This window comes from Euphorbia lathyris, chromosome 9, assembly GCF_963576675.1.
Source record: "Euphorbia lathyris chromosome 9, ddEupLath1.1, whole genome shotgun sequence".
Taxonomy (NCBI): Eukaryota; Viridiplantae; Streptophyta; class Magnoliopsida; order Malpighiales; family Euphorbiaceae; genus Euphorbia; species Euphorbia lathyris.
Genome location: NC_088918.1, coordinates 22,649,939 through 22,663,416, shown reverse-complemented (window position 1 = coordinate 22,663,416; position 13,478 = coordinate 22,649,939).

Here is a 13,478-nt window from a genome sequence, read left to right as displayed (position 1 = left end):
TACAGTTGTTAACGACTGAAAACATTGTCTTGCAGGAAGACCAAATTGAAGAAGGGGAGATGCAGCCTTTTGGGTTTCCGGAAGCCGTGAAGAGTCTCTGTTTCAACAGCTCGATCACAAAGCCGTTCCATTGAATCAAACTCCAACACATCTTCCCTAGGAGCGCGGAATTAAAAATCCCAAAGTTTTTCATGCTAAGGCCGCCTTCCTTGATACGGAGACATCAGACTTTCCAATTAACACAGATCATTTTCCTTTTATCAACACTTCCACTCCATAAGAAATTCCTCACGGCCTTATTAATCCTACGAATGACACTAGCTGGCCATTTATAGACAAAAAAAGAGTGAACAATAGAACCCGTAATAGCCGAGTTAATCAAAGAGAGCCGACCCGCCAACGAGAGTGCAGTTCCCTTCCAATTGTTGAACTTAGATATGAACTTATCGGCCAAGCTACAAAAATATCGTGCTTTCCCCCTGATACGAGAAACCTGCTTCCCAAAATACACGTTTGATTTTCCCCAACTGACCTCCTGACCTGCAATGTCCCCATAGAACCGAAAAATTTCTTTTAGGACTCTAGCATTATTCATAGTAGCCTTGCAAAAAACCAGCATATCATCCGCATATAATAGATGCGATGGAAAAAGCGAATTATTGGTGTAATTCATTGGAGCAAACCGACCACTCACTTCCATTTTTGCAATCCAACGGGAGAAAAAATCTTCAGCCAACCCAAATAAGATAGGCGAGAGCGGATCCCCCTGTCTGACCCCCCTTGAGCAGCCAAAGTACCCCTTAGCATGACCACCAATTAAGACAGATATGCGCGAAGAAGATAGAATATTTAGAATCCAATCTCTAAACTGTAAGGAGAACCCAAACGCTTCAAGCACGGCTAATAAAAAATTCCAATCTACAGTGTCAAATGTCTTTCGAATGTCAATTTTTAAAGCCATATTACCTCCATAACCCCTCCTATCAAGCATGTTTATACCTTTTGAGGCAGCCGCGATGCACTGGTGAATACTGCGGTCTTTGATGAAACCGAATTGATTTGGGGAAACAATACGAGCAGCGATCCTAGCTAGCCGATCCGCTAGAATTTTTGAGATAATCTTGAATGAGAAATTGCTCATTACAATAGGCCTGAAGTTCTCAATTCTGTTCGCCTCCTGTGTTTTTAGAAGAAGAGCCATTAGATTGGAGTTAAGCCCAAGGAAGATACAACCATTAGAGAAAAATGCATAGACCATGTTACAGACATCCTCGCCGATTACGTCCCAAAAATGATGATAGAATGCACCACCAAATCCGTCCGGACCTGGAGCGCTATCTGCACTCATACTGAAAACTGTGTTTCTGATATCCAGGGCGCTAGGCTTAGCAGTAAGAAAAACGTTGTCATCATTGGTGACTAGCACCGGGACGACCTCAGACACTTGAGAAAGATTGCTAGCCCCCCTACTACTGCGGAACAGAGAGGAGAAGAAATCCACAGCGTGCGTAGCAATTTCATCTTGATTGAAGGAAGGCTGATCACTAGAGATAATAAGGGAATTACAATGTGATTGAATTTTCCTTACCTTGGCTGCCCTGTGAAAGAAAGTAGTGTTGCGATCTCCCTCGGCTAACCACTTAGCATGACATTTCTCTCGGTACAAAGATTCCTGACGATGTAGCTGTATATCAAGGTTTTCTCGAGCCGCTGTTTCCTGATCAGAGAGTTCAGGCGACCAACCTGAATCCCAAATCTGTTTCTGAAGCTCTGCAATCCTTGATTCTGCGAGTTTGATGTTGCGATCAACCCTTCCGAATACAGTCTTATTCCAATTCCGTAGAACCGGTCGGAGAGTGCGGAATTTGTGACAGAGTAGCTATCCCGGTGGCAACGAGAGAGATGAGAAGGCCCAATGAGACTTGATTACCTCCTTCAGCGAAGGATGAGACAACCACATAGAGTGGAACCGGAATCTGGAGATCCTTAGAGACGGGGACTTACACTCTAAGAGAAGCGGACTGTGATCAGATCTGTAACGGGCCAGCGCACAGTAGTTTACCGAGTCCCAAAGATCTATGAATTCAGAATTACCCAACACCCTATCCAATCTGCAGTCCATGAATGCATTGCCCCGACGGCCATTAGACCAGGTGTAAAACTGACCCGCGGCCTCAATGTCAAGCAAATTACAATCATTAATAAAATTACGAAATTCCCTGTAAGAGCGAGCAGAAGGAGGGTTTCCTGATTTCTCGTGAGCCCCAGTAACGGCGTTGAAATCACCAAAAATCAACCAAGGCGAACTACTGTCAATATGAGAAAGTCCCTCCCATAAATCACATCTTTCGTTTGCAGAAGTGCTACCATAGATCACCCCAATTTTCATAAAAGAATTCCCAAATTTCATTGACATTGTAATAAATTGATGATGACAACTGATAAGAGAGACATTGCTAGGGTCTCTAGCAAACAGCCAAAGTGAGGAAGGGGCATTACCTGCAACAAAGCATATACCAATGGAGGACCAGAATCCATTCAGGATCGTAGAGAAGTTAACCATAGGCTCGGTGATGCAAAGAAGATCAGGACGATGAGTTTGACACAGAAGCTTTAAGGCTCTTTGAGTTCTATGATTCCCAATACCCCTACAGTTCCAGAATAGCGTGATCATTGATAGAGAAGGGGCATGCGGCTCTGTCGCTTACTGCGGAAGCTCGGAGTTCTGATCTATTTGGGTTTTTTCCTGCTGACCATGGACCAGGGCTGATCAATTTCTGTCTCTCCAATACTTGTGGCCGGCTCCTCCAGCGAACTAGAAGGATTCTCTTGACATCCCACCTCACCTTGTGTAATCAAAAGGAGCGGAGACTCCCGCTGAGTCGGGGGAATCGTAATAGGGCTAAACAGGGCTCCCTGGGGGTCATTGATGCCAACTGGAACTTTAAATTGCCAAGGCCCGTTGAAAAGCGCATCATGAACAGCTGGAGGGGGTCCCTTGATAACTTGAATCGAATGAGCATCAGGATTCACCTCCTCATTGTCAGAATCTACTTCTGATACCGAGTAGTCTGCCCACCTCCTTGAGTTGGGTTCCGTTAACAGACTAGAGTTTCTGGGATCTTTGCTAACTGGGCGCCAAGAAGTTGAGGGAATCTCGCTCCTCGATTTAGACCTGCCCCGCCTCACTGGCGAAGTCAATTTTTGTTTACCCTCTCTCTACTGTCGATCATCATTAACCTCCTTCCCCGGGTTCCGGCGACAACTGATAGCTGAGTGCCCAATAGAACGACAGATGGAGCATAGGCTAGGCAGTCTTTCATATTCCAAGGTAAACCACTGCATAGAAGAGTCTGTGTCAACTCTAACCCTGTATTGCAATTCCTTCGCAAGGCCTACATCAATAAGAATCCTGGCAAAATGCCCCAATTCCCCTTCAATAGTATTCCTATCAAATCTCAAAGGAACCCCTACTGCTCTGGCTATGCTAGTCATAATTCGTTTATCTCAAAACTCCCATGGAAGATTATAAAAGCGAACCCATACCTGAGCAGAAGTAGACTTGTGAGCTTCTGGGTCGAATCCAGGTGACCAAGGGATGAATCTCATGATACCAGGGTGTAAAGAGATTGCACCTTGTCCCCAAATTGTTCTGATAACATCTGCGTTGGGCATTATAATGTGGTAAAACCCACAGCCCAGAGAAATGAGCTTATAGTCAACCTGCAGACCCTATATCTGCTTCAATTTGAGCTTAAGGTCTTGGTGTTTCCAGGGCTTCTCTCCCTTGGATAGGGTAATCCTACCGATTACCGAGTGATGACAAGCCTGTATCCGTTCGTTGTAAATTGAATGCTGAATCTTTATGGCCTTAAATCCCTCTTCTTCAGAAATCATGGGTTTGTCCGGCGCCGGAACCAAAACGTCAGGCCTAGTGACGGCGACGATGAAAGATTTGGGAGGAGGTGGTCGTGATGGCAGGCGCGGTGAGGCCATAGCCGTAGAGAAAGATTCTCTGCTGAACAGACGGGAGATGCAATTCGTGGGAATGGTTGTGGCGGGCGGACGACTGTGTTTAGAGAAAGCCTCACGGGAGAATAGGTGAGCTATAGAGAAAGCCGATTCCGAGGTAGCCATGGTGACAGCCGGTATCAGAGCAGGTGACGGAGCCTCGGCGGTGCAGGGTGCGGCGCTTAGGTCATCCTTAATCAGTTAGCCAAAATGGAGCGTTCTTCTTAGAGTTGCTCTTTTAATCATTATAATTAGCTTTTAATAAGAGTATTTTTTATAATCATTAGAAGTAGGTTTAAATAAGAGAATTTTTAAATATTATAAATAGTTTTTAATGGGTAGTTTTATCGTTACTATTAGTTAGTAATAGGGGAAATTATTCCCTTATTAAAAACATTTAGTAAGAACATATAGGAAACACCATAATAGGAAGTTCCTCTTATTAAAAAACATTTAATAAAGATAATTTGAGGATAAATTACATGTACAACTTTTATAATGTTTCACGTATTTGTACATAAACTTCATTTTTCCACATAAAACTACCATACTTTATGGGTGACCTTCCACTAAAATGTGCAACTGGGATCTTGAGCGGTCAACGCAAGTCAACCAGTTACATCACCAGTTTTTAACTCATCCTTCCACTCATATTCTTTAACCTTATATCTTAATCATTATTTTCTCTCTCATTCATTTGTTTGAAGCATGCCATTTCTCTCTCTATCTTTCCTTTCTTATCTCTCTTTCCAGTCTTGATAGCATGTACCTTAATGAGCATGTAGAATTTGCTCATTCACCGTTAGATCTAGGCTTATTAGAATCCTAAGGTGGAGATTCAAAGCATCCTGGGGCTTAGATTTAATAAGCCTATATCTAGCTGTGAATGAGCAAATTCACTTACTTATTACGGTGCATGTGAAAATTCATGCTCTCTTTCTCCTCTATCTCTCTCTCTCTCTCTCTCTCTGTCCCTTTTTTACTATCACTTGTGGATTATTGTTATTGTGAATTCCTCGGGTTGGCCTTCTTGTATGCATATGATATTTCTGAATCAAATTACGACTAAATTTCAATTTACGATTCCCAACTACCATAAATGAACCATATTAAACACTATCAAACAATCACCTCCTAAGTTTAATGTCATTGTTTTTAGGAGTCCCATTTAAATAAGCTTACCAATTTAATGTCCTTGTTTTAGGAGTCTCATTTAAATAAGCTTATCAAAGTGTTGTTTTTCAAATTCTTTGTTAGTTATCTACGTGGTGGCTTGTTGATTTTTCTCTTTTATGTTTTGTAAAGGCTATAAATAGCCATTTCTCAAAGTGAATACTATAATAAAGATTCATATTTTCTTCTCTTGTATTTTTCGAGTTCACGTGTGAGGGTAGCCTGAAATAGAAGGGTTGTAAAAGAGAGGAACAATGGAATGTGAAGGACATATCTTTGAGAATCCCAATGTTTGATGGGGATTATGAGTATCGGTCTATGCACATTGAGAATTTTCTATGTTTAAAGGAGTGGTGGCATCTAGTGGATACATGCTACACTAAAACAGGGAGAGGAAACATTCTGACTGGGCCTCAGAGAGCAGAACTGAAGCTCAAAGATTTAAAGGTGAAGAATTACTTTTTCAAGACATTGATAAGACAACCCTTAAGATTATCACTAAGAAAGGCATAACTAAACAACTATAGGACTCCACGAAGATGAGGTTCGAAGGAGATGCGAGGGTATGCAATGCACAGCTATAATCTCTTCGAAGAGAGTTTGAGATCCTTGAGATGAAAAATGATGAGTCCATTACTGATTATTTCTCAAGAGTGGTGTTGGTATGCAATAACATGAGTAGTTTAGGTGAATTCATAAAGGATGCTCGGATAATGAGAAGATACTATGTACACTAAAGTTGGAATTTTGTTGTATGTTATATTGATATCAGAGGTTTTTTGCTGAATCAACTATATGGAGTTCCCCCCGGCCTACTGGAAAATGCCTGGAAGGGTATTGTTGTTGGTTATTTTTAAAATTCTTTTTGGTAGCTATCTATGTGGTGGCTTACTGATTTTTCTCTTTTCTATAGCCATTGCTTAAGTTGAATAATATAACAGAGATTATTCAGTTCATATTTCGTCTCTTGTATTTTCTGAGTTCCTTTTAACATCACCTACAAATGGGCCTTGACTTTATCATTGGTTAACCCATCCACCTTATAAAGTTACAGGGGAATAATATGGTTTTGTGTATTGAATCAATCGTAGCAGTACAAATATATACAAGAGAGTCGTGGAGTAAGAGAATTCCTATTTTACATAACTTCTTATACTACAAGACTTTCTCTACGACTAATATTCCTATCACCCCCCACCCCCTCAAGCTGTACAGTTCGATCACGAATTGTAAGCTTATCGCGAAGAAATTGAAATCGACCTCGGGCCAGTGGCTTGGTGAACACATCGGCGGTTTGATAATCAGTGGAGATATAACGGACAAGCAGTAACTTTGAACGTACCAGATCACGAACAAAATGGAAGTCAATTTCAAGATGTTTACTAGAATTATAAAACACAGGGTTGGCTGTTAAGTAAATAGCACTCAAGTTATCACACAAAAGAATGGGCGGTTGAGGCAAAGGAAAACCAATTTCTTTCATCAACATTTGAAGCCAACTAAGCTCTGACGTTGCATTTGCAATAGAGCGATATTCCGCCTCGGTGGAAGAACGAGAGACAGTTTTTTGCTTACGAGATGACCAAGAGATCAGTGATGAGCCTAAGAACACTGCATATCCACTTGTAGACTTCCGATCATCCTTGCATCCGCCCCAATTATCATCTGAAAAGCAATGTAATCGTCCTACCGGACCCTTAACAAAGGTTAGACCATAAGAGATTGTACTATTAAGGTAACAGAGGATGCGCTTAACAGCACCCCAATGGACCTTAGTAGGAGCATGCATAAATTGTGAGACTTTATTGACTGCAAAAGAGATGTTCGGACGTGTAAACGTCAAATACTGAAGACTTCCAACAATACTGCGATATAGAGTAGGATCTGAGAATAGAGCGCCATCTCGTAATTGGAGTTTCTCGGCCGGATTGGTGGGGCTCGAAACAGGCCGAGAGTCCTCCATTCGAGCCTTGGATAAGATGGAACGGCAGTACTTCGTCTGATGCAAGAAGACACGGTCCTTCAACCAATCAAGTTCAATGCCCAAAAAATACTGAACCCGACCCAGGTTCCGAATAGCAAAATGAGCCTCCAAGAAAGATACAATCTTATGAATCAAAGAAGTTGAGTTCCCTGTAAGCAGCAGATCATCAACATAGATAAGGCAATAGATTCGAATGGACCCTTTAAAATAAAAGTACAGTGAACTATCAGTTTTGGAACCACGGAAGCCAAACAACAGAAGCTTGGAGGTAAGTTTCTCATGCCACATATGTGGAGACTACTTTAATCCATAGAGAGATTTGCGCAAACGGCACACATTCGTAGGCTGAGTTGGGTCAACAAATCCCAGTGGCTGAACCATATAAACATCTTCATGTAAGTCCCCATGTAAGAAAGCATTGGAGACATCTAGTTGGAGCATCGTCCAACCAAGAGAGACAGCAAGGGCCAAAATAAGCCATATGGTGGTAGGCTTAACTACCAGACTAAATGTTTCAGTGTAATCGATACCCAGGCATTGATGAAACCCTTTAGCAACAAGTCGGGCCTTATATCGGTCAATCTGTCCATTAGCAGTGGTTTTAATTTTGAACAGCTGATGCGTCCCCACCTAAGGTTAGAGATGAGGACTCACTAAGGGATAAGTGTACCCCGTCGTTATCAAGTAATAAATTTCTGGTTGAAGTCCAGGTTATCGTCCACAGGATTTATTTCTGCAAGTATCAAGCTACTCGATCTCGAATGTTATCTAGGCTTAGGGGGTTTTGAGTTTGGTTTGTTTAATTAATCTACTCCTAGGTTGAATTATGCTAATCCTAGCTAAGTTATCTAATTCTAACTAAGTTATCTAATTCTAGCTAAGTTATTCTAACCCTAATTGATCTTTTACCAAAGCAATTAACTGAATGAACATGAAGGAATACGATGATAACAATGATAGAATGTTAAGCAATTGAATTGAAACTAAGTCGCTTGTGTCCAAGGCGATTAACCCGACCTATCCTCCTAAAGTCCCTAGTTCGTGATTCCCTTGTAAGGCCGAAACTAGCTCTAAGGCTCAGTAATTTGGGCTTAATCTTCTATAGGGTCATCAATCCTATAGGCACTGACTAGGTCAGATTCAGCTCGCAATATGTGCCAACCTAATTTTGGGATTATCGAATGAGTTAAACCAATCAGACAAAGCGTGAGACAAAGATTAAAACATCAAAACAATTGAATGAACAAAAACTATATTATATATCAAAGATGAATGTATTGTCACGAAGTTACAATAAACCTAGAATTCATAGCATGTATCAGAGGCTAGACAGAGTATAAAAGAAGAAAAATCCCTTTCAGGGAACCTGTCTACCAATGCAGGTGTCTTTCTAGGATTTAAGGATGGAGCTTGAGTAATCCTCGGTGAACGGAGCTTCGAAGGTATCTTCAATGGAGGTTTGAAGGATATGGAGGAGGTGGAGAGGATTTCTCAAGGTGGAAGCTAAGCTAATTACAAAAGTAAAAGATATCTAATTTACAATTGAAAATTCCTATTTATAGACGCGTCTCGGGCCTTGTTTTGACCTATTTTCGTGTCCTAGTTGGTGTAGGAAGACGTGGGGCCGAACGTGGCTTCGTGGGGGCGGAATTGGTCTTTTTGACCAATTCCCGCAGGGCTGCTCGCCGAGCAGGAAAGGCTGCTCGCGCCGAGCAGGAAAGGCTGCTCGCGCCGAGCAGCTCCCTGCTCGCCGAGCAGGCGCCTGGCGCCCTGCTCGGCGAGTAGGCTCCTGCTCGGCGAGCAGGCCTCTGGCGGCCTGCTCGGCGAGCAGAAATGGCCCGTAGGGCCCTGCTCGCCGAGCGTTTTCGCCCGAAGCGCGCTCGATCCAAGCTCGATGAGTTCCGCGACCTTTTTCGTCCGACTTCACACTTGCACATGCATAAAAACTCCGGAAAACATTAGTCCAAAAGCCAAATTGATCCGTCAATCGCTTATTTTGAGCAAACGCTTCGTTTGGTGCGACTTTTGACGGACCAATTAGCTTCAAAAGATAACGGAATTCTAATACGCATGCTATTTCGGCCGTATTTGCCTAAATTGATTACAAAACAAGCCTAAACGACGAAAAGTAAATAGAATGTTCTCAATTCCTAACTTACTCACACAAAAGCATATAAATGCGAGAATTGCTCGCTTATTAGCCAAATAACCCTAAAAACCGTCCTAAAACCGTACCCAAAGATAGGGGGTTTTGACCCCTATCAAACCTCCTCGCACTTAAAACTTTACTTGTCCCCAAGTAAACTAAAAAAACTAAACCCGCCATCACAAGCAAGCTAGAAAACTTCCCAGTTTGACTAGGTGCTTGACATAATTTCGAGCATCTGTAATTACATGCATTCGGAAGTACAAAGTAGAGACACGATATCCAAAAGCCGTATTTCTTTTATCATGGGTTATAGTTTTAAGCAAATGGACACATGTTCAATTAAACGAGCTTGAGGGGATCGCTAAGTAAAACACCTCACCATAGGTAGTTCACTCATTCACACAATTTTTGGTGGCTAAGGTGTTTACTCTCGGCTTATGTTCTTGCTTAGGATTACGTTGATTTTGCACGTTCATCCGAGTTCCTCTACTATGCTATATGACTCCGATGATATCAAAAACAGCCTCTAATTGGGGTTGTAATGTGGTTAGAGGGTTAAAGGTACAACAAGGGTTAAATGTTCTAGCGCTACAAAGACGGAGTTAAAATGGCTTTAGCAATCATGAAGTGACTGAGCTTTTTATTCATCCCTTATTATTTTTGTTTTTGGGATGCTCTCTTGAGACGTTTTTATTTTATTTTTAGGAACTGGGGAATGGAGTTCTTCCCTTTTGTTCGTCTCTTTTCTTTTCTTTTTCTGTTTTTCTTTTCCCCTTTTTTCTTTTCTTTTTGGGATAGTAATGCTCATTCACTTCTTAGCCTTTTGGCTTGCTACTGTAATGCCATAAACAAAGATAAAGCGCTAGAAGAAAACAAAGGCTCAGTTCGAGCTTTGCAAAAACAAGGGTTAAGTGGCGAACCAAGTTGTGGTTCGCAAAAACGGGTTAGAACGAAAGAAAAATCTACAAACTACAAAAATGTCGGCTCAAAGGGGCTTCCTAGAGTGGATGAAAAAGAAAAACAAGGTAAAGAAAAGGGTTAATTCTAATGAGGCTGATTCATCGTTTATCATCTCAAATCATTGCATGTAGGTTCAACACAGTATTAGGTGCAAAATCTGTAATCTTCCACAAGTCAAAGCATTCACACAAAAAATGTCAAGAAAAAGAGCTTTTTGATGTTCGCTCTTAGGCTCAAATTCAGCTCACAATTCTTTGGGTTTCAATTTTGTGTTTACTAGTTTTCCCCAAACTCAAGTTTAATATCACATGCCTTCAATTCTTAAGTTATCTACCTAAGTAATGATTTTAGCATTTCTTCAAAAGTAGGGTCTAAATGCAAACTGTAGCTCATGCTTTTCCAAATACAAGAGTTGTGTCTTACACCTAAACTAGTTGTCATGCAATTTTAGATTCGGTTTTCAGCCCTCAAAGACAAATAATGAAGTTTAGATTCGAAGGAGGTTCACGGTTTTAGGTCCTAAACATGCAAAACCTAAATAAAACCCGAAAAACGCTAAACTAAACTAGACACGATGCAACAAAAATTTAAAAATTTATACAATTTTTGTAAGTTTGTCTACCCCTCCTCCTCACACTAAAAATATGCAATAAGTTCCAACATTGCATCATAAATCATGAAGTACGGGTGTAAAAAGTTAGGGTGGAGAAGACAACTTACTGATCGGCCGGGGGATATGGCCAAGGCATGTTGTAGCGCTCGCAGTAGTCAGCCGCTACGTATTCAAGACCTGAAAGCCTTCGGTCCATATTCTGTTCAAAGTTGGTGAACCGTTGGTCCATCTGTTGAACAGTGTTAAAGGTCCGTAGGTTCAGATCCCGCATTTCTCCCATCATGGTGTTGATGGCTTGGAACTGGGCCTCCGTCCCCGACGCTTGGTGTTCCATTTGGTCTCCTACCGTCGCAGGTTCTTCTTCCTCAGGTTCTTCATCCCTTCTTTGTTGTGGAACTCGTGCTCTTTTTCTTCCTCCTCCGCTGGAGCTTGCTCCTCCAGTTGGGTTCCTGTTTAAAACTTCTTGAAAAGTAGATTTCCCCAAAAACTTGGAGTTTAGCAGAGTAGGATAAATAGCAATTTCGGGATTATCTAAATTCTTGAATTGGCTCTCAAGTAGGTTGGTAACTAGGTGTCCAAGACCTAGGGAACCACGTTTTCTACTTGTTTGGCTTGAGAAGCCTTCAAATATGGCCTTGATATTGTCCACGGGTTTGTGGTTGGCCACACACCATAATATGAGCAATTCCGTCTTTGAGACTTTATTGCTCTCATTTTTGCCCAATAAGTTGTGGGCCACAAATTTGTGGACAAGATTGAGAAGTGGGTCTAGGAGAGCGATTGGGCTAGCAGTCTGGGAGTTAAAGTCTGATATGCCTGTGAGTTGTTCCCAAGCTATATCTTTTGTTATAGGCTTCTCAAAGTCTGATATCGCCCCTGGGTGATTATAAACTCCCTTTAGGGCTGCTAGCGTGGTAGCATCAAGGCGGTAAGGTTTACCATTTAGCCTAAAGGAATGCTTCCCACCGCCCAAGGGTAGCTCCTTTTTCCAAGTTGTCAAGAATTCTATAGTAAAATTGTGATAAACCGGAGTCTGGGTTGTGGCTAGTCTATACCAGCCGTGGAATTTGAGGATTTCATTGAAATCCTTTTTTAACCCTAGACTCGATAAATAGGCTTGATCGACAATTACATGTGTGGCAAGGTCTTGTTTGGAAAACCTATCATACAAAAGTCCCTCACGTTCATCAATAAGGCCAAAGGGTGGATCATACTTAGCTTGGAGGCTCTCGTCGAATTCGACCTCCGATTCGGCTTCGTTCTCGACGACGATCTTAGCTTTTCCTTTCCGACCCATATTTCCTGAGGAATAGACCAAAAACGGAAGAGTTAGAAATTATTTACAAGCTTCAACATAAACCCTCAATAAATCATTCATAGGCACAATCATAGCTTTAGGCACTTAGGGACTAAATCATAAGCATTTGGTCCCTAAGTGTTTTACCCGAAATTCACAAAATTCATGCAAAATTGAAGATACCCAATGACTAAAACATAAAAAGAATGCAATTCACAACCTTTTTGACAAGCTTCTAACTATAAATTGAATAGTTGAACTTTGAGCTAAAATGGGGATTTTGCCCAAATTGAGCAATTTTTCCAAATATTCACAAATTGAGAATAGAAATCACACCCAAACTATAAATTAATCATTATGTTAACACAAATTGCAAGGAACTCAAGAATTTAGAAGCAAACAAGACACTAATTTGAGAAAAGGGGAAAAACCCAAAACTTAGGTTTTTCTCGAACCTCAAAAATTATCACCCTAAGCTAAAATCTAAGCCTATAAACAGGTTAGAAATCAAAAATAGGTAAAGATTCATACCTTATATCTTGAATTTGGGTTGGAATGAAGAATTTGGGGGGTTAGGTTTTGAAGAAGCAAAAGAGAAGGAGAGGGGAAGAATAAAAAGAAAAGAAAGAAGAGAGAAGGGAAGAAGAAGGTGGGGAAGGGGATGATGAGTCATCCCCCCCCCCCTTTTTTTTTCTTTTCTCACTCTTTTCTTTCTTTTATTTTATTAATTCCCCTTTTTTTTTATCCCGAACAGCCCTTGTCGGCTGAGCCGGCTGGCTCGGCCGACCAGCCCGGCGAGTTAGGCAGTGCCCAGCTCGCTTGGGTTGGGCGAAATTCTCTTTTTTTTTTTTTTTAAATAGAGTGCGGGGGAACAAAGTTTGACAATAAAAACAAACGAGATCAAGATTCAATTAACCAAAATAATAAAAAGGAAATGAAAGCAACAATAAAAACAAAAAGGAAAGAAAATGCAGAATCAAATTGTTCAAACTTTGGATTAAAAACCGAGGAGAACCCGATTTCTCCCCCTTACTCAATCCTTTCTCAGGATCTTTGGGTTCTTCTCCGTTGTGCTAGGGAGAGAACCCTGTGGCCTTTCCTGCCTGTCCCTATTAATCTGAGCCACCTGATTGCTCAAGTCCTTACAGAAGGCTTCGTTGTTGGCAAGCCTAGCTGAGATCTCCTTCAGAAGAGTGATCACTTCGTCAGATTCCTTAGGGTGTTGCACTGGCCCTTGATTTTGCTGTTGGTATGGGGGTATGCCAAGCCCCTGCTCTCTATGCTCTTGAAC